At 43.8% G+C, this 22962-nt stretch overlaps 1 protein-coding gene across 2 annotated transcripts in view; it reads right to left on the bottom strand.

Annotated features, from left to right (window-relative positions):
• The window catches only part of DENND2B (DENN domain containing 2B), a 139438-nt gene extending 124170 nt beyond the window's left edge, over positions 1–15268 (bottom strand). Inside the window, exon 1 of one of the 2 annotated variants that reach the window (XM_035119670.2) lies at positions 14759–15268. The gene's annotated coding sequence lies outside the window, so the exon portion shown is untranslated. The remainder of the gene's footprint in view (positions 1–14758) is intronic. The other variant, XM_035119635.2, reaches the window with a different exon arrangement.
• Between the last annotated feature and the right edge of the window lie 7694 nt (positions 15269–22962).

Below are 22962 nucleotides of genomic sequence, written 5' to 3'. Positions count from 1 at the left end.
TTGTATTGTACTCTGGACTGTTCTAAAATCTATATGATTTGTTTCGTTAGATAAAATCACCTTCAGTGTCTGTGGGACAGAGAGGCAAAAGGTTTTATAAATAAAGTAAACTAAAGTAAGTTTTCATTACAAAAGAACAGTATAAAGTTACTGTCTGAAACCAATGTAATAAAACACACTGTCTGCCAACTCTAGTGCTTTCTTGGTAAGCCATATGTCTAACTTACAAGAAGTGGTAGATGCAATCAGCAGACTAGATTGATCTGACCTTAGTTGATCAAGAACCAATATGGGAGCATTCATATTTCCTGATTGCATTTTTCCACTTCCTATAGGAACCTATGGCTTCCTGGGTACATGATACAGCAGACAGATATGCTTTCTCTTTATATGACTCAAGCATGAATAGAATACTTTCCCTTCCAATGTGGTTCCTTATCTGTAAGATAACAACATTACATGGAACTTTGCATTTTAAGGCTGCAAGTCCTATAATCAATTGCCAGGTAATAAGCCCTCTCCTGCCAACCTAGTATTTCGAAAGCACATCAAAGTGCAAGTAGATAAATAGGTACCACTCCAGCGGGAAGGTAAACGGTGTTTCCATGTGCTGCTCTGGTTTGTCAGAAGTGGCTTAGTCATGATGGTCACATGACCCGGAAGCTGTCTGCGGACAAACGCCAACTCCCTCGGCCAGTAAAGCGAGATGAGCGCCGCAACACCAGAGTCGTTTGTGACTGGACTTAACTGTCAGGAGTCCTTTATCTTTTTTTAAGCCCCACTGAACTCAATGAGACTTATTTCTGAGTGGACATGTAAAGAATTGTGCTGAAGAAGTATGCCTATCCTGACCATTGGAACTGACGCCCTTGCAGACAGGCACTGAAGGTATACACTTGGAGCAACTTATTTTCTTGGTTGAAAGGGTTGTGATTCAGTCCCAGCTAAACACCACATTACTCATGGTATCAGAAGACAATATTCTTAGAATCTCCAAGCATATATAGCAGGTTCTTGAGAATGCCACAAAATGCCAAGTGCATCCAGCATGTGTGTGCCAGAGGTTCTTCAGAGACATTTTCACTGTCACCCATTTTTTCAGCTACCAGGAGGGTCCCGGCTATTGGGAACTGTAACCTGGCTGCCTGAGTAGAACTAGATCATTACGTTTAAGACATGCAACACTCTGAGTCCTATCCTGTCAATCCAAAAAGGCCTGAAAGAATTCACCTCACCAGAATCACTTTATACATGGCACACTTTCTCACACCATGCATCAATTCAGTGGTGAAGGCAAGCTCACACTGAGAACAATGGTCTCATGAGGTCCAGGCTTTGGAGGCTACATTGAAGGTGGAGTGGGGAAAGGGATGATTGCCAGAGATAGTGGCAAATGATGGGGCCCAGCACCAACACCCAACATGGGAATACCAGGGCTGATACTGGTTGCCACAACTTGCCTTTTTTTAAATGGCTTTCACAGAGTCCAGGTGCACAGTGAAGTTCTAACCATGCCTGCCATTTTCAGTTTCCCTGAAATACTAGAACAGGGAACAGAGTGAGTAATCAGGGCCACATTGGAGGGAGAAGCAGCAGTAAATAGTAACTGCCTGCCAGTTTCATGCCCATACATATTTTATTAAGCTGGAACATTTGCCAAGTCTTATTTTTCATATATTAAGTGGATTCAAAAATGGTCCATATTTCATAGTCTGTCTCAAACCATTTTGTCTCTTGGGACTGGTGTGGCCAAGATTTATTAGATCCTATGAACTCTGTTGCATTAGACAACAATATGAGTAGCACCATATGTAACTACTCCTTTTGCCTTTCCGAATCCAAGAGTTTGTGAAATCATATAGAGTTCAGTGAAATGAGCCTCGAAACCCACAAACTTCAGGGATGAAGTCAAATGCCCAAACCAGGGGCCCCCAGACTTACCTGGCCTTGGTCCAGTGCCTCGAGCGCCAAATTGTGTGGCGGGCCCATGTACGATTTCCGACATACTTCCAGGTCGCCGGGAGCATTGGAAATAGCTTGTGCACATGCGCCAGTGTCCTTTCCGGTGCACTTCCAGGTTGACGGAACACCGGAAATAACTTGTGCACATGTGCATGGCCTCCTCCAACCCGGAAGTGCACCAAAAACGAAGCTGGCGCATGCACACAAGCTATTTCCGAAGCTCCTGGCGACCTGGAAGTGGGTACTCATGCCGATAAGAGCGGCCGGGGAGCGCTGGTGGCTGGATAAATGAGCCTCGCAGGCCGTATGTGGCCCCCGGGCCGTAGTCTGGGGACCCCTGGCCCAAACCATACAACCACTGTGATTGAAACGCTGGCACCAAATTCCAAGAATTTGTAACATTCATTGAAGCTATTTGACACAGCTCTGTTTTCCTTTTTGAAATAATTCAGTTACAGTATGATTTTCACCAAATGGGGAGTGTGGGGAAACTACAATAGAGCCACACAGTCTGGTTCTATGATGTTTATTCAGATGTAAGCCACTTACCTTATTTCAATGGCACTTAGGAGACTTCCAGACTGTTGCTATTTTCAGGTGAATTCAGGTTGCACAATTAAAATTCCTTTTGCAGCACTTGCACAACAAGCCCACTTTCTCCAAAAATCAGACTTTTGTGATAAGGAGAATGATGGAGAAATGCACAAGGTGGTTTTAAAGGCAGTTTAGATAAATTCATAGAGGCTAAGTCATGATGGCTCCAGTGTCAGAGGCACTATGCCTCTGAATACCAGTTGCAGGTTTCCCATAGGCATCTGGTTAGCCATTGTGAGAACAGGATACAGGACCAGATGGGCCTTTGGCCTAATCCACCAGGGCAGTGGTTTGCAACCAGTGTGCCGTGGCACCCTGGGGTGTTGAATGATGGTCAGGGGTGCTGCAGGCAACACCGGCCTCTGTCCCTCTTTCTTTCTCTGATGCCTTCTAACATCTCAGCCTCCCAAAGGCTTGCACAGATGTTTATTGCAACAGCCCTGGCTATAATCTTCACACCCAAATGGTGCCTCTAGGAGGCACCTCTCTTTGGGTTGAGGCAGCTCAGAGACCACTGACAGCAGCAGCAGCAGCAGCTACCCAAAGGGCTCCCAAGGGGACAGGAGAGGAGGTTGTGAGAACACTCCACAAGGGAAGGTCTTCGGAAAAGTGTGAGAGGCTGCCAGCTCTGCAGGGAAGGGGTGACATTACTAGGCTCCTAAGCCCCACAGGGGTACCACAGAAAGAATATACGTAGTTGGTCTAGGGAGCCATGGACTCAAAAAGGTTGAAAACATCTGCACTAGGGCTATTCTTATTAATGGCTTCTGGCTGGTGATACATTTTCACTGTGGTTCTCAGATTGGAATGAATCATCTACTCATAGGTTACTTTTTCAGATGTTGTAAAAGAACTTCACAGCAACATTAAACATACACTGCATGTGACCTTTAAAAGTTCTTATAAGACTCCTATTTATGTATGTCTTATTTATTTGAAACTTTTATAAACCACTTTCTAAACAAAAATTATTCACAAAGTGATAACAGTTAACAAACACTATCAACTACTACAGTGTCAACCAGTACTACAATATACGTTTAAAACAGCCACAGTTTGTAATGCTTTCTAAAAAGCTAGCACAAAAACAACAACCAGCCCTAAACCAATTGTACATAAATCACACCACCATTTCCGAGGCCCAGTTTACATCAGCTACTAAGAGATGTAGGTCTTCAAGGCCCAGCTGAAAATGCCAAGGGATTATTTTGATTTACTTTGGATCAATCTTTCATAACAAAATCTACAAGATGACACTTGAGGCTCAATCAGGTAACTTGAGTAAACCTAAGAACACTTTAACAGGATATTAAGTATTCTGGATAGAAATTTTCCTTGGCAGAAAGTTTTTAAATGTTCAGAGGTGGTGCTTTTGTTTTTGTTTTTGAAAAGATGTTTAATGTCACTGAACATAACAAAGGAACTGCTGAATGGGAGACTGAGCAGGCAACTGTGCTGCTATCATTATTCCACAGTAGCTGCACAGTACAAATCACATTCCCTTCATGGTGGTCTCTATCCTGATAACCCAGATGCCCTCCAGCTGCATACAGAGCTCATCAACAAGTAATGACAGCCATCCTGCAGAAGAAACTGAAATGTTCGAGAGGAAGAGGCCCACATTTCCCATCACATATAAGGCCTGGTAGCTGAAGAATGTAAGGTGGGCCACTGGTTTGACTCTTACTCATTTGTATACAAACAGGCAGGGCTCAACCACAGAATCCATTCTCACTATAAAGTGAAGAGCCCAGGAATAGGTGAAGTAATCACACAGGAAAGTGCCTCTGAGCATGTGCAGAGCACCTCTTTTTCCTACCATTAAACAACCATCACCAGTTCCGACATATTTAGGGGTAAGGAATAAAGACCGTGATGCAGATGGCACATCTCTCAGGCACGCTTGAGCCATGGCACACCTCTTTGTAGGGTTGCCAGACTCAATAGTGGACAGGACTTCTGTGCCTTTAATTGCCCTGCTCTCTTTTGAGTCTGGAAACCTTAAAGAGAAACCAGCAGACCCTTTGCTTGGAAATTAAACAAAGGGTCTGCTGGTTTCTCTTTAAGGTTTCCAGACTCAAAAGAGAGCAGGGCAATTAAAGGCAAAGAAGTCCTGTCCACTATTGAGTCTGGCAACCCTACCTCTTTCTAGAAAGGAAGAAATGCACATAGCAGTCTTCATTATCTCAACCTGAGCAGGCGTATCTACTAAGTCTGATTCAAGAAGTCAGTGGCTGTTGAATGTGGTGATACTGCAAAGCCATCACATTCTTAACTTACCATGCACAGGCATCCCCCCCTCCACATGCATACATTTGAATAACCATGAAAGTATATCCTCACACATCTCTCTGTAGTTCCGCCACCTACCTCCCAACTTATTTACAAGTTCAGCCAAACATGGCTCTGTATATAGAATGTTTCCATATTGGTAGAAGAATGCAGAGCATTAGCTGGAAAGCGAGTATCAGGCTAGACAGTGCTGCACATCAGATGCAGGGAATCTGCCAAAGAATAGCAGAAAATGCTTATAAATCTGGCATGATTTAAAATGAACCCACCAACCACCTCTACTACTCACACAGAAAGAAATCCTGAAACTCACACATCCAGCATTAGAAACTTTATATATATATATATATATATATATATATATATATATATATATATAAGCTAATCACCAAATAGCACCTTAAATCTACGTTACGGTCACCGCAACAGAATGTCTACAGTATGCGCCATTCCCACCCCTCAGTGAGATTTATTGTTAATTTCATTTCTATACTGCTTTATATTTTAAACACATTATATTTACAACACATTAAAACAGCAAACCAGCCAATCCAGATTAAAACAAATTCAAGCATCAAGGAAAATATTTCAGATCCTTCTCTGAGTGTCATTTTGTTGTCCCCATATTCATTTACCTACTTAATTTATATAGCTGCCCCTTAGCAGAAGTACTCTAGGAAGCCAGTCTGGTGTAGTGGTTAGAGTGTCAGTCTATAAGACCTGGGAGTTCAGGGTTCGTATCCTCAGTCATGAAGCTCACTGGGTGACCTTGGGCCAGTCATAGCCCCTTAACCAACTCACAGGGTTGTTTTAGGGATTAATTGAGGAGGGGGTGAACCATGTACTCATTGGAGGAAAAGGTCGGATAGAAATGCAATAAATAAGCTCTTCTGCTTACCTGTTTAAGGAAGCTGGAGGGGCCAAACAGCTGGAGATGTCAGTTGCCAGCTTGGCATCCACATGGTCACAACTGGACCTGCGCTAGTTGCACAATGTGCCTGGTGCCGGGGGAATATCAAACACTGAATATATCAGTCTGTCCAGCAATGAGTATCAAAGCAAACGTATTATCTCTCCCCTACCCTATCCCATCTAAAGCTGTGTACACACTATACATTTGAAGCACATTTGAAGGACATGGAGTCCTCCCCAAGAATCCTCAGAACAGTAGTTGCCCTCTCAAAAGACTACAATCCCTGGCATCCTTAACTACTGTTCCTAGGATTCTTTGCTTGGAGGGGTGGCTTTAAAGTGGTATATTTGTGTGTAAATGCTGGTAAGCTCAGGTGCATTTCTGAAAATAGAAACCTGGCATTGCACTGCATTTTGGACATACCAACGGAAGGCTGAAAAATCACATTTAGATAGCTACACGTGAGATCTGCCACAAAATGTTGCAGCATGGTAGACACATACCTACTACAGATACTATTACTTAAACAGGCACACATCTGTAGCAGGTTATGCCTACCCTCTGTCTGCATTCAAGACATATATAATGCCATGGTCCCCTTTTCCCTCTCTGACAGCTCCTCCAACTACTTAGCCAATATTGTATCTATTTTAGCATTACTCTCATTAATTCTGATACTATTATTGACTTCAGAAATATGATTTCTGGTATAAACATTTCTCTGTGTTTTCTTTTGCACTGTTCCATTATTCTGATTTTTAGCCCCTGCCAGACTCAGTAAAACGTGCAGAGATGCAATGAGCTTAGTTCAGTACATAAGGAAGTCATCTTTAAAAGAAGTCTCTCTGGGGATCTCTTTTGGATATGATGTCATTTTTCTTTCCCCTCACCATTACAAATATAGCACTGATCTCCTCTATGCTGCTTCTGGACTTGCTGTGTTGGATATGGCCTACTATCAGATTTCTGAAAACCTCGTATCATTTAATTTTGGAGACTGTCTTAATTTCACTTTCCTATTCTCCACCCAGTCATTTCTTGCTACCTAACTCCTTCTAATTCTGGAAGTCAGTTAGCAGTGTGGAAACTTACTGGCAAATAATTATTGGATTTATTACTTCATCTCTTCTGCGGAATAGGATTTAACACTCAATTTCCAATTAATAATGATAATAACAATAACAGCAATAACAACACTTGATTTCCAATTGGCAATTTACCCTACAGCTATCAAACTGAGTTTAGAACACCTGAAGAATGGCTTGTGATGCTAACCTTTAACTTTGAGAAGCAAAGTTACTTGCTTGCCTGATATTCCTAGGATCTTAGTATTAAGGGTAGCCAGCCTAGCACCTTCCAGAGGCTGTTGGGCTCCAACTCCCATCAGCCTCAACTGGCATTCCCCAAAGTAAGGGATGATGGGAGTCATAGTCCGACAGCATCCTGATGACACCAGATTGACTCTATGGTACAGGAGTGGACAAAGACTCTCTGTAAGGATGATCTGCAGCTATGAGATCAACTTTGCACTTTTTGGATTTATTCAGCAAACTCAGGCCCACGGGTTCTACATTTCCCACATGGAAAGGGCTTCCAAGTAACACATGTAAATTATGTCCGGCATACAAGGATTTAGCTGTCTCTATATGCAACTGGGAACCATGTATATGCAGCAAACAAATCACATGTCGTTCACCATATGATCTGCACACAGGCTTCACTCATAGCTGCCAAGTTCTCTCTTTTTTTTAAGGGAAATTCCCTTATGCTCAATAGGCTTCCTCGCGAGAAAGGGGAAAACTTGGCAGCTATGGCTTCACTCTTTCCAACATTGCCTTGGCTAAAGGAGGAATCAGCGATTCGTGGCTAATCCAGCACACACTATGCATTGCCCCTCTCAGCACTAATGGAGAAAGTTTTGATAATACTCCTAGAAAAAGGAGCACAGGAAATACCATAACCCTGCATTTTCCCCAGGCATCCACAACTCTTGTACAATTTAGCAAAGAAATGAAAATCCAGCAGCAAGCTGCAGTCCCACACTAGAAAGAGACGACACAATAGCAAATGCTCCAGAACCCATTTGTGATGTTTCACCAGAACAGCCCTTGAAGGACAATTGCAGAATCTACATTGTTATCCAAGTTTATTGCATGAATGTGGAAAAAACATGTGACATTGCTGCTATTATTACTATCATTTCAGTTCACTTTTGAAACAATTGAAAGCAAAGAATCATGCCGACCAGAACTTTCTATTCCTTCTTAAGAAACTATTTGTTCTCCCAGAGAAGCAACAATTGAAACAGAGAAAGTAACAATGGTGAAACTTCCTGCTGTAAAAAACTGGTTAGAAACAGCTCTTGCCTCACTCCTAATTCCATTTTGGCCTTGTTTATCTATGCTTGTGACCTTCCACAGCAACTATCATTTTAAAATATATTGCTGCATGAAAAGGCATCTTGCAGCCCAATCCTATGAATGCTTACTTTGAAGTAAACTGTACTGAATGAAATGACACTTCATATTCTCAGTAGATAGCAGAGTACTGTAGTGAAAAATTCAAACATTCCTCCCAAGGTCTGAGAGGCTCCTTTGAAGCAAAGACCTTTTACTTTATATCATAAGTGGTGGGAATGCAGAGAAGTTTTAAAAATTCTGGGAGATGATATATAATGAATTGAAAAATCTGTTTAAAATGACATTTGTAAAATAAAAAAAACCAGAAGCATTTTTGTTAGGGATTCTAGGACAAGACCTGCCAAGGAAATTAACTTTTTGATGTATGCTACAACAGTGGCAAGAGTCTTGTTAGCACAAAGATGGAAGAATGAGGAAATCCCAAGAAAAACTGATGAGTTATGCGGAGTTGGCAAAGATGACATACAAACTATGTGAGAAGGACAACCATGACTTCAAAAAAGAATGGGAACTTTTTACAAACTATTTAAAAAGACAACAAAAGGATTTGGACTCCTTGGCAGGTTTTGAATGAACATCCACAATTTATTTGTAGAACATATGATAGATAAGGTAATGATATGTAGACTTTTAAAACATGCAGAAAACAATATGTACAAACCAATCAGAGTGGGGAGCTGAGGGAAGTTCTTAGAGGGTGGGTGAGGGTGGGAGAGGGAGGGGTGGGAGGGGGAAAGGGGGGAAATTGTAATTGGCTATGTTATTGGTAATTTGTATTGTTTTAAAAAAAATCTTCAATTTTTTTTTTAAAAAAAGAAACAAATACCTTTACAGTACTGACATTTAACATTCCAGTGAGTGTTTACAAGATGAGCAACTGAGGCAAAGGGGAGAATGCAAATATTTGGATTTAATTTTCCTGAACTTTTCCATAGCCAAATTGCCAACACAAAGGCAACCTGTTAAGTTCTTCCTAACAGGGTTACTCATTTCGTAGGCCCAGAACAAGAGATTGCTCACTGAGGAACATGTTAGCACACTACCGCAAACTAAAGGGTGAAATCTAAACTCCAACCCATAATAAATGGAAACAATGTTTAACTCTATCATTACCCATTATTATACCAAGCAAAGAAAGAGGCAATTTTACAACAACAACAACAAAAAGTATGAATAATTTGTGCTTGCTGCCTTAATGGGTCAGACAAAACCCACTTGGTCCAATGTTGCCAAAGAAAAGCAAGGAGACCCAATTTCAGCTGTAACACACAGTCTGGTTGTGACATTAGTTTGCTTCTAGCAATTCAGCTTTCCGTGTTATAGAATATTTTTTTTGTGCACGATTCACATAGGGATGGTGCTGAAGTCGCATTGATATTGGTCCTCTAATTCCAGATAATGGTTGTCACTTATGGTCACATTGATTCAAAAGTAATGATTGAGAAGAACCAGAATGAACTTTCCCCCAAAACTTCCACTAAGCATCCAGAAGGAAGTGGAAAGCAGTGTGAAGGGAAACGGGCATGTTGTCACTGCTTGACCCACAGAATACTAATTTCACCCTACCTATAGTTTAACAACTCAGCGGTTCCTGTATGGAGTTGTATACTGTACATGATTTCTTTAAAAGTATACAAGCTTTTGAGTTACACCAGGACCATCCCGCCAATGAGGTCAGGTGAGGCAGCTGCTTTGGGTGTCAGGATCCACAGGGCAGCAGATCCTGTGCCTGCTGGTCCACATCACCAGTGTCAAGACGCCTGCGCCCTGGTGGGTTACCGGAAGAAGGAATGGAATGGCACAAGCACACTGAGATGCCTGCACCATGATGAGGTGGGTGATGGGGACAGGGGGGCGAGATAGTGCAGGCACACTGAGGCTCTGGCCAATACCAGAGCATAAGCAAGGCAGAAGGTGCTACTGCAAAGGTTGAGAAGGCAGCCAGGATCCATCATAGCTGAGCCTCTTTCCATCCCCTCCCTCCCAATTAACTGGAGGTGTTGCTTCAGTTCTGAAGACAGAATTACTTCCACAGCCTAGTAATACCTTTAAAGCACCTCCACCCAAGATTGCCAGGTCTGTAGTTTATTAAGGGTATTGGGAACTGTATCCTTGTGAGGGGTAAATTACAGTTCCCTGGATACTTTGTGGGAAGATATGGAGTGCACATAGAGATGAAGTATTTCATTAGTTCAAAAAGTGCATAGTTTCTCAACCCGAGTTGACCCAATAAAAAAATCCCTTCCTTCTCAGAAATCAGTGCCTCTGTATATGCTAAATCATGTGTACACAAATGAAAGGGGAGCTAACAGGACTCTCAGAAGGCAAGACAATATAGGCAAGTTAAGACAGATGGCATTTCCTGTTCCATTAGTCATTCCTGTTACCGTAATCAGAGAGTAAATCAGGTTAATTGACACAGCTGAGATAAATATGCCCTTTTACAACTACATATGATAATAACTAACAAACCCTAGCTTGATATGGCAAAACCTACTATTTATAACTTTGACCTAAGTAGGCACTTTAGTCTATCACATATCTTAGCTTTCACTTTAAGGGTAAGTTGTTGTTGTTGTTGTTGTTAGGTTATATGTATGCCCATCACTTCACTTTTAGTTACTGGTCCTGATCCAGAGAAACACAATTATAGCAGGATGCTGTGCTCAAGCCACTGTGCTCTTGTTTTGCTTAATAGCTGAGCTGCTCTGCAGTGGGAACGGCTTCACCACAAAACCACACACAGTGCTGATTTGCTTTAGTAGGAGGGACATTAACAGTGCACTCCCTAAACTCACTTAAGTGGGAGTAATCCCCTTGTACTGTACTACAATGGGATGCATTTCTTAGCAGGGTGGCCAAGTGCAAATGAGGACAGGGCTCCACCAACTTTACTAGTTGTGTAGAAGAGGGAATTTTGCACAGGTCTCCTACACAACTAGCACAGGTGCAGAAGCACAGTTCTCTTATGCACCTACCGGTAGCTACCCTACCGATGAGTAAATATGCTGTAAGAATTTGAGGCCATCCACAAGGTATGTTATTCGTGGAATGTTGGGCAGGGTGGGAGAGATGTAACAAAAAGAGGATTAGTCATTGGTTAAAATAATAATAATAATAATAATAATAATAATAATAATAGTTTGTTTGTTTGTTTATACCCCGCCCACCTGGCTGAGTTTCCCCAACCACTCTGGGCAGCTCCCAATCGAGTGTTAAAAACCTACAGCATTAAATAACAATAGGGAAATAAATAAAAATTATGAAATCTGGGAAGGATATAGATTATCACACTTTTGTTCTGAATTAAACTGAATTAAATATCAGATGCTGGCTATTAGTATTATTGGATTTATTCATTCCTTCATACAACCAGGCTAGAAAACTCAGAGACATCTACCGGTAGGCAGATTGACACAACACTCCACATTTTGCAGATATTTGGCCTTGATCCAGTTTAGCTTGTTTTTAAAATGTTAATTCATCCTAGCAAGGAAAAAGAAGTGGTAATATTTTTCCTGTATCTATGGAGGGCTATAGCTCAGTAGCAGAGCACATGCTCTACTACTAGGTTCAGTCCTTGACATCTCCAGGTAAGTCTGGAAACAACTTCTGCTCGATACATTCGAGAGCTGTTCCCAGTCAATGTAGACAATACTGAGCTAGATGGGCAAATGGTTTGATTTGATATAAAGCTGTTTCCTACGTGGCTATTTGTTTAAGGAAGGGGTAGCTAACCTGCAGCCTTCCAGGGTGTTGCTAGGACACAACTCCCATCATCCCTGACCATTGCCCATGTCGGCTGGGGCTGATGGGAGCTAGAATCCAACAGCACCTAGATGGCCATACATTTCCCACCTCTGCTTTGAGAGAAAGTGTGACAGACAGCTGCACTGAAAACGGGTGCTGGGTAGCATGACCGATTTTATGGGTGTGCTCAATAGATAAAAATCTCCTGTTATTAACCCAGGAGAAGTTTAGAATCAAACCAGGTTGCCCTTACCTGGCCTAGCTAACTCTACTCACATAGTCCAAACCCCAATTCTCCATCCTGACAGTTAGTCCCTATACAGGTGAAACTCGGAAAATAGAATATCGTCGAAAAGTGCATTTATTTCAGTAATGCAACGTATTATTTTTTATTTTAATTTTAATTTTTACAATTGCTTTCTTTTGGAAATTCCACCGTAATTCCCCAGGACGTGTGCCATACCCCCAGGACGCGCACCAGCCCCACACCAGCCTGCTCTCCACTCCACTCCCGGTGCCGTAACGTGAAGCTCCGCCACTGGGGAGACAAGTACCTCACTAGGCAAGTTCAAGACCTGAACACTCAAAGTAGCCTTAGGATCCCAGGGAAAATCTGGTACTATTTCACCTAACAATTATTATTTTCTTCCACTAAGGAAAGAGTTGCTCTTATGGGGGAGATCATTATGACGTAGGCAGAATGAAGAATATATATATATGTATAGTTAAGTATGTGCTGAGTTCATTCAAATATAGTTACTGTCATCATTATATCCAGGACATGAGCCGATATACTGAAACATTGTACCTAAAAGTGCATTTCAGTGATAGAATACAAAAGGATTTGTAACAGCTGAAAGTTATTCTTCTGGCTTGTGTGTGACCTCATTGCTCCCTTGACTAAGCAAGACAAGCACTTAGTTACAGCCCAGGCTCAGATCAGGACATCAGGGGCATTCCAAGGAGGGGCAGGAGGTGGTCCGCCCCAGGTGCCATTCCAAAGGGGGGTGGCAAAATGCCGACCCCCCTATCGGTGGCACCCCCAGGGCACATCACGCACCCCCTGGGATGGGCACCATGCCCCCTGGGACAAGCTCCAGTTACCGGAGCAGGTTGCCTCGCCTCTGCCGGACATCTGATTTCCCACTCACACCACCAAGTGAACTGCTATAAAAATTCCATCAGCAATCTTTTGCCATATCTATAGCAGGAACAAAAAATTGTTCCCAACCCACCCACCCCTAATCCACTCTACACATACAACTTTTCCAGGTCCAAGAGGCTGCTTCCCCAAGAGATACCAGTCAGAAGTACAGTTCACTGCGTTCAGTAGAACTTGCTTTCAAGTAAGCATGCATAGAAGGACTGCATCCCAGCTCATGTTATAGCTGCATGAATTAAAGAACAGGAAGAGGAATTAGTTGTGGCCTCTGCTAATATTATTCACCTTTCCTTCAAGGAGCTCAAGGCGCCATCCATGGTTTTCCGCCTCCCCATGTTTTTCTCACAGTAGCCCTGTTAGGTACTGACTGCCCCAAGGTCACCAGAGAGCTTCATGGCTGGGGATTTGAACCCTGGCCTCTCAGGTGCAAGTTCAACACTTTAAACTACTATGCCCTGCTGGCTTCCCACCATCCATCTCTGTATGAGATGAACTTAAAAGTTAGGGTTTGGAACTTTGTGGTAAGAATAAGGAAGACTTGCTGAACTTTCCGTTTCCATCTGATGCAGATGGTTTGGAGTTGGGAGCAGAAGGCCCCTTTACTTTCAGCTTAGTACATAAGCACTAAGTTATCTCCAGAGTCCAGACACAGCACTCTATGGAAAGGCAGATTTTCATTATACTTTATCACATCTATCAAATACGAAGCAGAAATCCCAGAACAAAACAAGGATGGGAAACAGGACATGTTAGCCAAATTCAGTATGTCAGTGTTACACCATGGCTGGCAATGTCCCTTGTATCCAAATGTCCATTTTCTAACTATTAATCTGTGGCTAACCATCCTAGACTGAGGAGGAGGTGGAGGGAAAGCGGGAGGGAGGGAAGGAAGGAAGGAAGGAGCTGTGTGTTGCCATTTGTTTGTAAAATTCAGTATAATGCTGTCTTTTATGGTATGTCGTTTGGGTGTCAGTACTCATTAATTCCTATATCTGACTAAATAATAGCCGATGGGTCCAGATATCAATAACATTTATAGAACGATCCCAGGAATCAAAAGAATCCTTTTTAAAAGTTTTCTTCCCAGACGTGTTATCGGTGAGGAACAGCTGGCGAAACGGGTGAGCACAGTGCGCAAGCGCCACCTATCCTCCTAAACCGGGCAGTGCAAGTCGATTTATGGGAAGGGGAGAAAGGAATACGCTCCCTCCTACCTCATCTCGAAGTTGCCCTGAACCCCCTCCAAGCAAAGAGCTGGAAAATACCCCGAAACAACCCGAACATTACGAGCAAACAAGCAAAGCCCGAGCCCCGTGTCGCATTCAAGAAAGACCCAAACATGGATCTCCGGGGGGGGGGGGACTCGCCTGCCCGGCGTCCCTCCTCTTCCCTTTGCGATGAGGTGAATCTATTGTTCTTCCCAGTGAACTGCCGGACGGTCGCCCGGTTCAAAGGCTTTCTCAGCCACAGAGACGCAGGCAGCCGTTTCCCTGAGGAGCAGAGGGGAGCGCCGCGGAAGAAGCTTCTCCCCTCCCCATCCCCTGGAAAAACCGAAAGCCTTCCAGATGGCAACTGCAATCGCCTGCTGGGCTCTCCCGTTTGTAGGAAACGAGAGACCCTCTCCGACCGCCCCGCCAGCCAGAGCCCTCTCGCCTTCTCCCTTACCTGGGCTGCTGCCCTGCGCTGGAAGAAGTGCAGATGTCGAGTCCAGCTGTTACAGCTCGCCGGAGATCGCCTCCAGTTCTGATCTCTTCGCTTGGCCAGATGCAACTCTCTCTCTTTTCTTCCCCCCCCCCCTTCAACCTCCCTCGCTTTTTTTTTTCTAAAGGAGAATCTGGAAACGCGCGGGGGGAGGGGAGGGCGAGACAGAGAAATATGCCAAGACAGGAAGTGGAGACAGCGAGGGCCAGTGCGGGAGATTAATGGGAACCAGTAACCCGGCGGCCGGCAACGAAAGCGGCTCCCTGGGGCTAGAGGGCTTCTGCCGCAGCCCGCCTTAACCCACGACGGCCGAGGGGGCAGCGGCGGGCGGCCCAGAGCGGGAAGCCCTGGCCATCGCCCGAGTCCACGGCGAGCTTCCCAACTTCCTCTCTCCCTCAGACTCTCATCCCTGGGGCGGGGGGAGGACTATTCTCCGCTCTTGGCTCACAGGATCAAGCTGGAACTGGGAGGAAGGGGTCTCCAGCCCCCGAGCTTCGTGGCAGGAGACCGTTTACTGGGTTTTCACGGGGTCTCGGGAGGGGGGATTCACGAGTGGCGCTCACCGCTGGCTTGCCTTCGAAGCGCAGCTCTGCGGCGAACGAAAAAGCGTGAGAAGCAACTCGCGGCCGTCCCCACCCCCCCACCCCGCGGCCGTCGCAATAAAAGCTCTCCCTGGTGAGGAGCATCTGGTTCCAATCACGAGGAAAAAGTAGATCGCTTCTTATGCATGAAAACGGGGAAGCGGAGGGGGGCCCTCGCTCGAGCCGCCGGCAGCTTTTAAGTTTCCTCGCTCGCCGTTTACAGTTTGGAGACGCCGGGTTCTCCTTCATTTTTTTGCGCGCCAACGCGAGTTCCGGTTCTCACAGCCGGGCTCCCTCTCGCCCCCCGCAAGCTCTTGGTTGATCAGTTATTTGACGGCCAAGTCGCTCCATATCAACAAGTCATAAGAGTTGGGAGGAACCTCAAAGGTCATCTATTGCAACCCGCCAGGAGATGTAGGAAATCTGCTGTGTTAATAGCATCCCTGATAGGTGGTCATCCGGCCTCTGCTTAAAAATACAGGTGTACATCTCTTTAGGAGAATCCACCGCCTTCAGGGCTACCAACTCTGTTGGATCCATGGGCAAGTCTGCAGATCATAAAAACTGCTGTGAATACCACACACACCAACCAAGAACACACCGCAACCTATTTGCCTTGCTGGGCTCCTTTAGGTAGAAGGGAGGATACAATTTTAATAAATAAATCAAACATCATATTAGCTATACTGGGTGTGTGGAATGTAAGGGGCAGGGTAGTACCTCTGGTGGGGGATGCATCATGCTCTTTTGGCGTAGCTTGTCCACCTTTGGTCCCCACCCTGCACTCAGCTCACATCTCCTAGAAGCTGCCAGCATGTGACAGCAGCCACACACCCCAGAATGGCTTCGACTGGCCAGATAAACTAGGTGAGGATATCTGGTGGGTTTCAAATTCTCAGTGAGTTAAGGACTTCCCCTGCCGCGTAGACAGGCTCTGCTAGATTGAGTGGACAAGGCCAATAGTGGGTCCAATGGTCAAGAAGGCATGTGCTGTAGAGGGAAGTGAAGGGCCGATGAGGCTTGTCAACCAGAGAAGGTAACCCATCTAGGAGAAGGAAAATTCTGATCCTAAACCACCACTGCCTTGCGGGATATCTTCAAGAGAATAAAAGGCTAAGGAACAAACGCTACATAAAGCTGGAGTGGTGTCCCTAAGTCGGTTGGATAGTGCCTTGTATGTTTCCTTCCAGCAACTTCTGCAGCCAAGATGGTGCCAAATGTATTGCTCTGCTTTCCTTTGGGCCACATCAGTGAAGCAGAGTGTTGTTGTCTGGGCAGCCCAGGACCTCCATGCACACTGCCCAGGCTTGCACCCTGGGAGGTCACATTGGTGCTGCTAATGCAGCAGTTTAGCTTCACCCCTGGAGGCACACTCCATTGTCTCTCGAGACAGATATTGGCAACAACAGAATGCAGCTTTCAATTCTAATTTCAGGGAGGTGAGGGCATCCTGTGGTCATCTGCTGATGCCACATTTGCAGCGCCTGAAAGGTGTACTTTTTATGTATGACTTCAGAAGAATGAAGAGATACAGGGCAGGGCAAAGCTGTTAGGCAAAGAAGAACTTTCTGGCATCTCTGAGGATTAGGCACTTTTAAAAATGAGAAGTGCTTCTTTGGCCATTCTCACATGTCCTAGAGAACGTCAGGGGTATGTGGACCAGCAGTCATCCTCCTGCTTATTTTCTACCCTTCTTACATCAGACTTTCCTCCTTCCCATCTTGTGCCAAGTTTGTCCCATTGCACCCACTCACCACATATACCTTACCAAGCATTTTAGACCTGACTTTCCACCAGATCAGAACCTGGTGACTTCATAAATCCTACAAACCCTGCAACATTTTACAGATGAAAACAGACACACATGTGAGTGCTTACCCCACTGTTCTCACACCAAGGACTGCTTGCTTGAGCACATGTATGTGAGCTCACTTACACACACATCACTAGGTGGCCTTCTATACAGCACATTTCTGTGAGTAAACTGATCATTTCCTTCTTTTAAAGGCTGTTTAATTGAACAGTTATAATCTCACAATGGACCTGGTTGCACTTCTTATGGAATAACTGCAGCATTAAAAAGTCGAACAACATTTACTACTTGGATAAGCAGTCACTGGTGGCTGGGAGATGAAACTACTTCACATGAACATGCACACTAACAGATATTTGTTTTAGACAAAGACCACATCTCTAAAGTCTCCACAGAAGACAAAACAAGGACTAGTACAGGCTGGTCTACCCTTAGGCAGAGTGAGGTGGTCTCCTCAGGTAGGTGATTGTTAAAAGGCAGCAAACTGATTGTTACTTAATAATTTTTATTTTATTTTTACTGTGAGGAGGAGAGGCACTTGTAGGATTTTATACCTCAGACACTCTTTTGCCAAAGGCAAAGGGCTCTTTATTAAGGATCTCTGAAACAAAGGCAAAACACAAGGAATGAAGAAAGTGAAATTTATTGAGCAGCAGGCTTATCATACACAAGAATAATCTAGACTAACATACCAGGCAAATACAGTAGTAATCCTACTTTTAGCTGCTGGGAGCCCCAGGGATGTAGCAGCAGAGTAGACCTCAGGCTTCCAGGTTATACAGCATCAACATCTCATTTAGGCCTGCACCCCACTCTGACTCAAACCCTGTGTTTTTTTATACCATAGACTGTCCCAAGTCATGCGGCTTAATTGCTAAGCTACCTTCACAAGGTTTGGGGGTTGCAGGATCTAGGCCAGGCTTCCTCAAACTCGGCCCTCGAGATGTTTTGGGCCTACAACTCCCATGATCCCTAGCTAGCAGGACCATCAGGGATGATGGGAATTGTAGTCTCAAAACATCTGGAGGGCCGAGGTTGAAGAAGCTACAAGTTGAGGGAGCACTCAAGTCAGCAGGAGTCAGCATTAGAATCACTACTGCTGAGCTTAGGAGAGTGGTGAAGCCCTGCTTCCATATGGTGATATGAAGGGTTAAGTGTGCAAGGCCACCTCCATCATCTGCGTTTCCACGGCACATTCAGGGTTATGAACATACCAGGGAGATATGGGTCGATGGGTCCCCTCTAAGCATAAAAGACAAATCAGATCCTAAACAATGTGCAACCAGAATACTGTTCTGGGTGTCTACTTTGTGTCAGGTGCCTATCTTAAGCCATCGTGATGGTTGGTATGCACTTCTTGGTATACACTTCTTGTGTTTCAACTTCTATAGACCAACGAAGCAGGCAAAATGAATAGATAGTGGGATTGGCCCCAGCAGTTTTAGGAATATTGCTGGGCCCTTAAACAATAGTTTTAAGAACTGAGCCCAGACCCATATGGTCCCAGTCCACTCCACTGCTTGTTCATCAGTCTTAAATGTTACCAGCTGTAACAGCACCAATAATCTCTCGCAGTTGATGGAGAAAAGAGGAAGTGTAGAGGTGCTCAGCCCTGACTCCTGTTCCCCCAAACAAATGACTATTGCTGTCAGAGCAGATGATAACCATTTATTAGGGACCATCTATACCTATTTAATGCTTAAGATGCTTTAAAAGACTTCCTTTCAAACTTCCTTCATTGTAAAGACCTATTCACACTTATTTTGCCATAATGCCCATTAGAAACAGAGGGACTTACTCAAGTAAACATACATAAAACTGAATTTTAGTAAAGTCTTTGTTAATACCGTGTTTCTCATATTTTAAGGCATCCCTACAAAATAAGGCATGGCAGGATTTTCCTGAGGTGGAAAAATATAAGGCATACCTCGAAAATAAGCCGTACTGGGTGGTGGAAGAAGGTCTGTGGCAAAGAAGGGTTGCTGCTGCCGCATTAACCCCCGAGACCTGGCTGCAGCCTCAGTGCGCAGCGCGTGCAGCCCCAGAACCCGGCTGTAGCCTTTGCGCACCGCGCGCGGACACCCGGGACCTGGCTGCAGCCTCAGCGCGCAGCCCCAGGACCCGGCTGCAGCCTCTGCCTGCCGCGCGCGCAGCCCCAGGACCCGGCTGCAGCCTCTGCCTGCCGCGCGCGAAGACCCGGTGGGAGCAGGTCTGTGGTCTGTACAGATACCGGTACCGGTACTTAATTAAAAAATAAGACATCCCTTGAAAATAAGCCATGCTGTGTTTTTTTCAGGAAAAAATTAATATAAGACATGTCTTATAATATGAGAAACACGGTACTAATACGTATGCTAACACTTGTGGGAACACTTGCCAAATGTAGAACAAAATATTTCAGGGAACTTACAGTTATAGGGGAGGTGTCTGAGTTGAACCTGGCAACACACATAGCACAAGTGTATGCATGTTTACTCAGAAATAAGCCCCAGTTTGTTCAAAAGGGCTTACTCTGGTAAATGGGTATAGGATTGCAGCCTAATAGGAACTAAGAATTGTCCAAAATCCATTGCCTAAAACAGCTGCCCAGACCCTTTCAAAACAAAATTTCAGTAGGGTGCCTTCCTTCCCCACATTTTTGCATTATTACACAAACCAAACAGAATTAAGATCATGATAAATATTTTAGCAGTCATCTTGTTGCTTAACAGCAGCTTTTCTGTTCTGGATCCTTTTTCAGCAACTACCCAGGCATGGTCTTGTGCTTTGCAGAATTAGGATCTTAGCTGGTCATGTCTCCCCGCCCTCAAGCAATACAGGAAATGTTTGTTTAGTATAGAATAAATCTCTGGCAAACAGCTGGCTGCTGCTCTAATGAAGCAACTTGGGTATGATGATTATAAAATGTAAGCAGAAAGTGGGTCATATTCCCCATTTGCTGGAAAGATGACAGATGATACTGCCCTAGACCTTCTGGGTGCCTGATTGTCTGTTGTTGCTTCACTTCATTGGGGGGGGGTGTAATAATGTAAAATGATGGCATTCATTATTATGTTAATAATGAATAGTAATAGTAACAATAATGTTTATTATTGCTATCATTATTATTTCCCCTATTTTTTTTCCTTTTCCAGGGGTAATTTAACATTGCTCCCAATAGAAGAGAGACATTGCTATCTAATTCACCCACAAAGGTTTCATCCTGGCAGAGAATAGGATTAGAGAATAATAACAGAGGAACTGATTCACATGTGTTAGAGGGTTAAACCTGGCATCTAAAAAGATCAAGCTGGAGGAATAAAAATTCAGAAGATATGGAAACCTCAGAATGTATAGCAAAACTGCGGAGGGCAACTTGAGAAGGGGCAAGCAGACAGGAGTAAACGCAAGGAATGGGTCCCAAATTTCGGGATTTGTAATTAATGAAGTTGAATGGGTGCAAAATTGAGTCAGAGGGAATGGCAACATTGCCTGTAATTTGGACAATGATCTGACCAGGAGAGAGGTCTTGATTGTGGAGTGACCCATAAAATTGCTCTGGATATTATAGGAACAATTGTTGCTGTGGAGGTTTGTCACTATGCAATTGACATCCAACTATTCCCCCCCCCCCATTTAATCCAGGTGATACAGCAGATGCACCAAACAGGTGTTTACAGTCAACAATGGGACAGTTGATTTGAGGGCTAGTGAACTGAAGCCGAATCAAAATAAGATGCAGATACTATAGGTAGGTAGAACCAGTGCTTTTCCCCCTAAAAAAATGTTTAGGGATACTCTCACTTTGACTCAAGAAAATCGGGGGAAATAAATACAGTAAATGGACAATAGTACAAAGAATATTTAGGGGTATGTGTATCCCTGCATACCCCCAGAAAAAAGTACTGGGTAGAACTGACTGGAGGTTGTATTCAGCTTGTAGTGGATGTGGTTGCAACATCCATGGCTTCACTCACAGCCAGGATCGCTCCTCAATCCACCGTTGCTGTTGAATGCCCAAGTGGCCCCTTTTCCCAACTTTGGTGTGCCGGCTGCATCCCCTCCCAAAAAATAAATGATGCAGCCACCGTTATCCATGCTCTACCAGCATCCAAGCTTCATTGCTGTAATGGGTAATTCCATGAAAATGTCAACCTACAGACCCATTTTTCATTTTCATACACAGTTAGCATGTTCTGTGTTATTTTAACAATAATATCCCAAAGTTTCATGATCTGGCCACTGTTTTTCAAAGTGGCATTTTTCACATAAGTAAAAAAATAAAATTAAAAGCCCCAGAAACATGGCATGTGAGATGATTCAGAATTTATCTATCTTCCCCTAAAAACCTTCAGTTAATGACCTCTGCAAGGAAATAGGTTAATGACCATTTAATGTACTAATGGTTCTGCTTTCTCATTTCGTGAACTAGGAATAAATTTTATGTTGGGATCAAAATCTGATGAGTTTAGGACAATACGGTACAACTTATATTGGCTTAGTGTGTTATGTAGGTCACAACAACACATGCACATAGAGATGCAAAAAAATAACCTCAGAAGCTGAAGGTCTCTTGCCTTATTGTAACCATTTCCACTCCTTAACAATGGAGGATTAGGTAGCCAGCTCAAAGAGAAGTCATGGCTCCTACACCTTTAAAAATAGTATGAAAACTACACTTACTGAAATTTCATCTTTCTTGCAACTAGCAAATCCTACCTGTTCAGAATACATAGGCCTACTCTAAGCTGTCAGGGGTTTGAATAGATGAATTCCTTCTCTTCCTTAGCCTTCCATTCCCCCTTTTTTCTTTCCTGGTTTTGTGTTCAGCTGAACATGAACATTCTGTATCTTAAAAGTGCTCTCAGTCACAGACTCATTAGCAGACTTGCAGTCTGCCTGACATTTCTTTAGGTCCCAACCCCAGGTCAACATTCTGTAAACTCAGAGGCTCCCAACAGCCAGTTTAGATATATCTAAAGGACATTCCCCCCCCCAAATAATCCAGAGAACTCTAGTTTGTTAAGCATGTTGGGGTCTGTAGCTCTGTAATGGGGAACTGCAGTTCCCATAATTATTCAGGGGAAGTCATGTGATTTCAGTGCACATTGAATTAACTTTAAACTACATTATGTTTGGGTGTCCTCATTTCACTGCCAAATTGATTGCCAGTTAACCACCTAAGTTAGCTATAAGAAGGAGTGATTGCTCTGAATATTTATGCTCCTTCATAATCCAAAAAGCAGCCTTGTACAGAAGGTCACAGCCTTCTGCAGCACATAATAAGAGTTCATCCTCGCCTCATAAAAGGCAATTCCGTGCAAAGATGTCCCTCAGTGATTGCATTACATAGTCAGCAGTTTACAAATGGCCCAACAACAAAACTGCTGACGGCGTGGATAGCTGTGCATGGATGCAAATCCTTACACAATGGGGCAGAAATGTTCTTAACAGTCAAAAGAAACTGTTGTCCGGCTGAAGAAAATTGTACTTGGAAGAACAAAGCTTTTTAGCTGAGAACTCTAATGTCATACAAAACCCAAAGATTTTGTAGGTACTGTTCTGGTAAATATAGTCATATTTGAAAACATCTGCAGAACTCCAACACCCAATATATTTGTAAGCTGTACTGAGGGCTCAGTTTAGGTAAGCTGGAAATGTAAAAACAAAAATTGAGTATGTATGTATGTATGTATGTGAATTTCTAAACTACACTTCATCGGGTAGAGATCCCAGGATGGATTATAAAATGGTGAACAAACAAACAATCTGAAGAAGTGTGCATGCACACAAAA

The sequence above is a fragment of the Zootoca vivipara genome, chromosome 1, assembly GCF_963506605.1.
Source record: "Zootoca vivipara chromosome 1, rZooViv1.1, whole genome shotgun sequence".
In the NCBI taxonomy this organism is placed as follows: Eukaryota; Metazoa; Chordata; class Lepidosauria; order Squamata; family Lacertidae; genus Zootoca; species Zootoca vivipara.
This window is presented reverse-complemented; position numbering and strand designations above follow the sequence as displayed.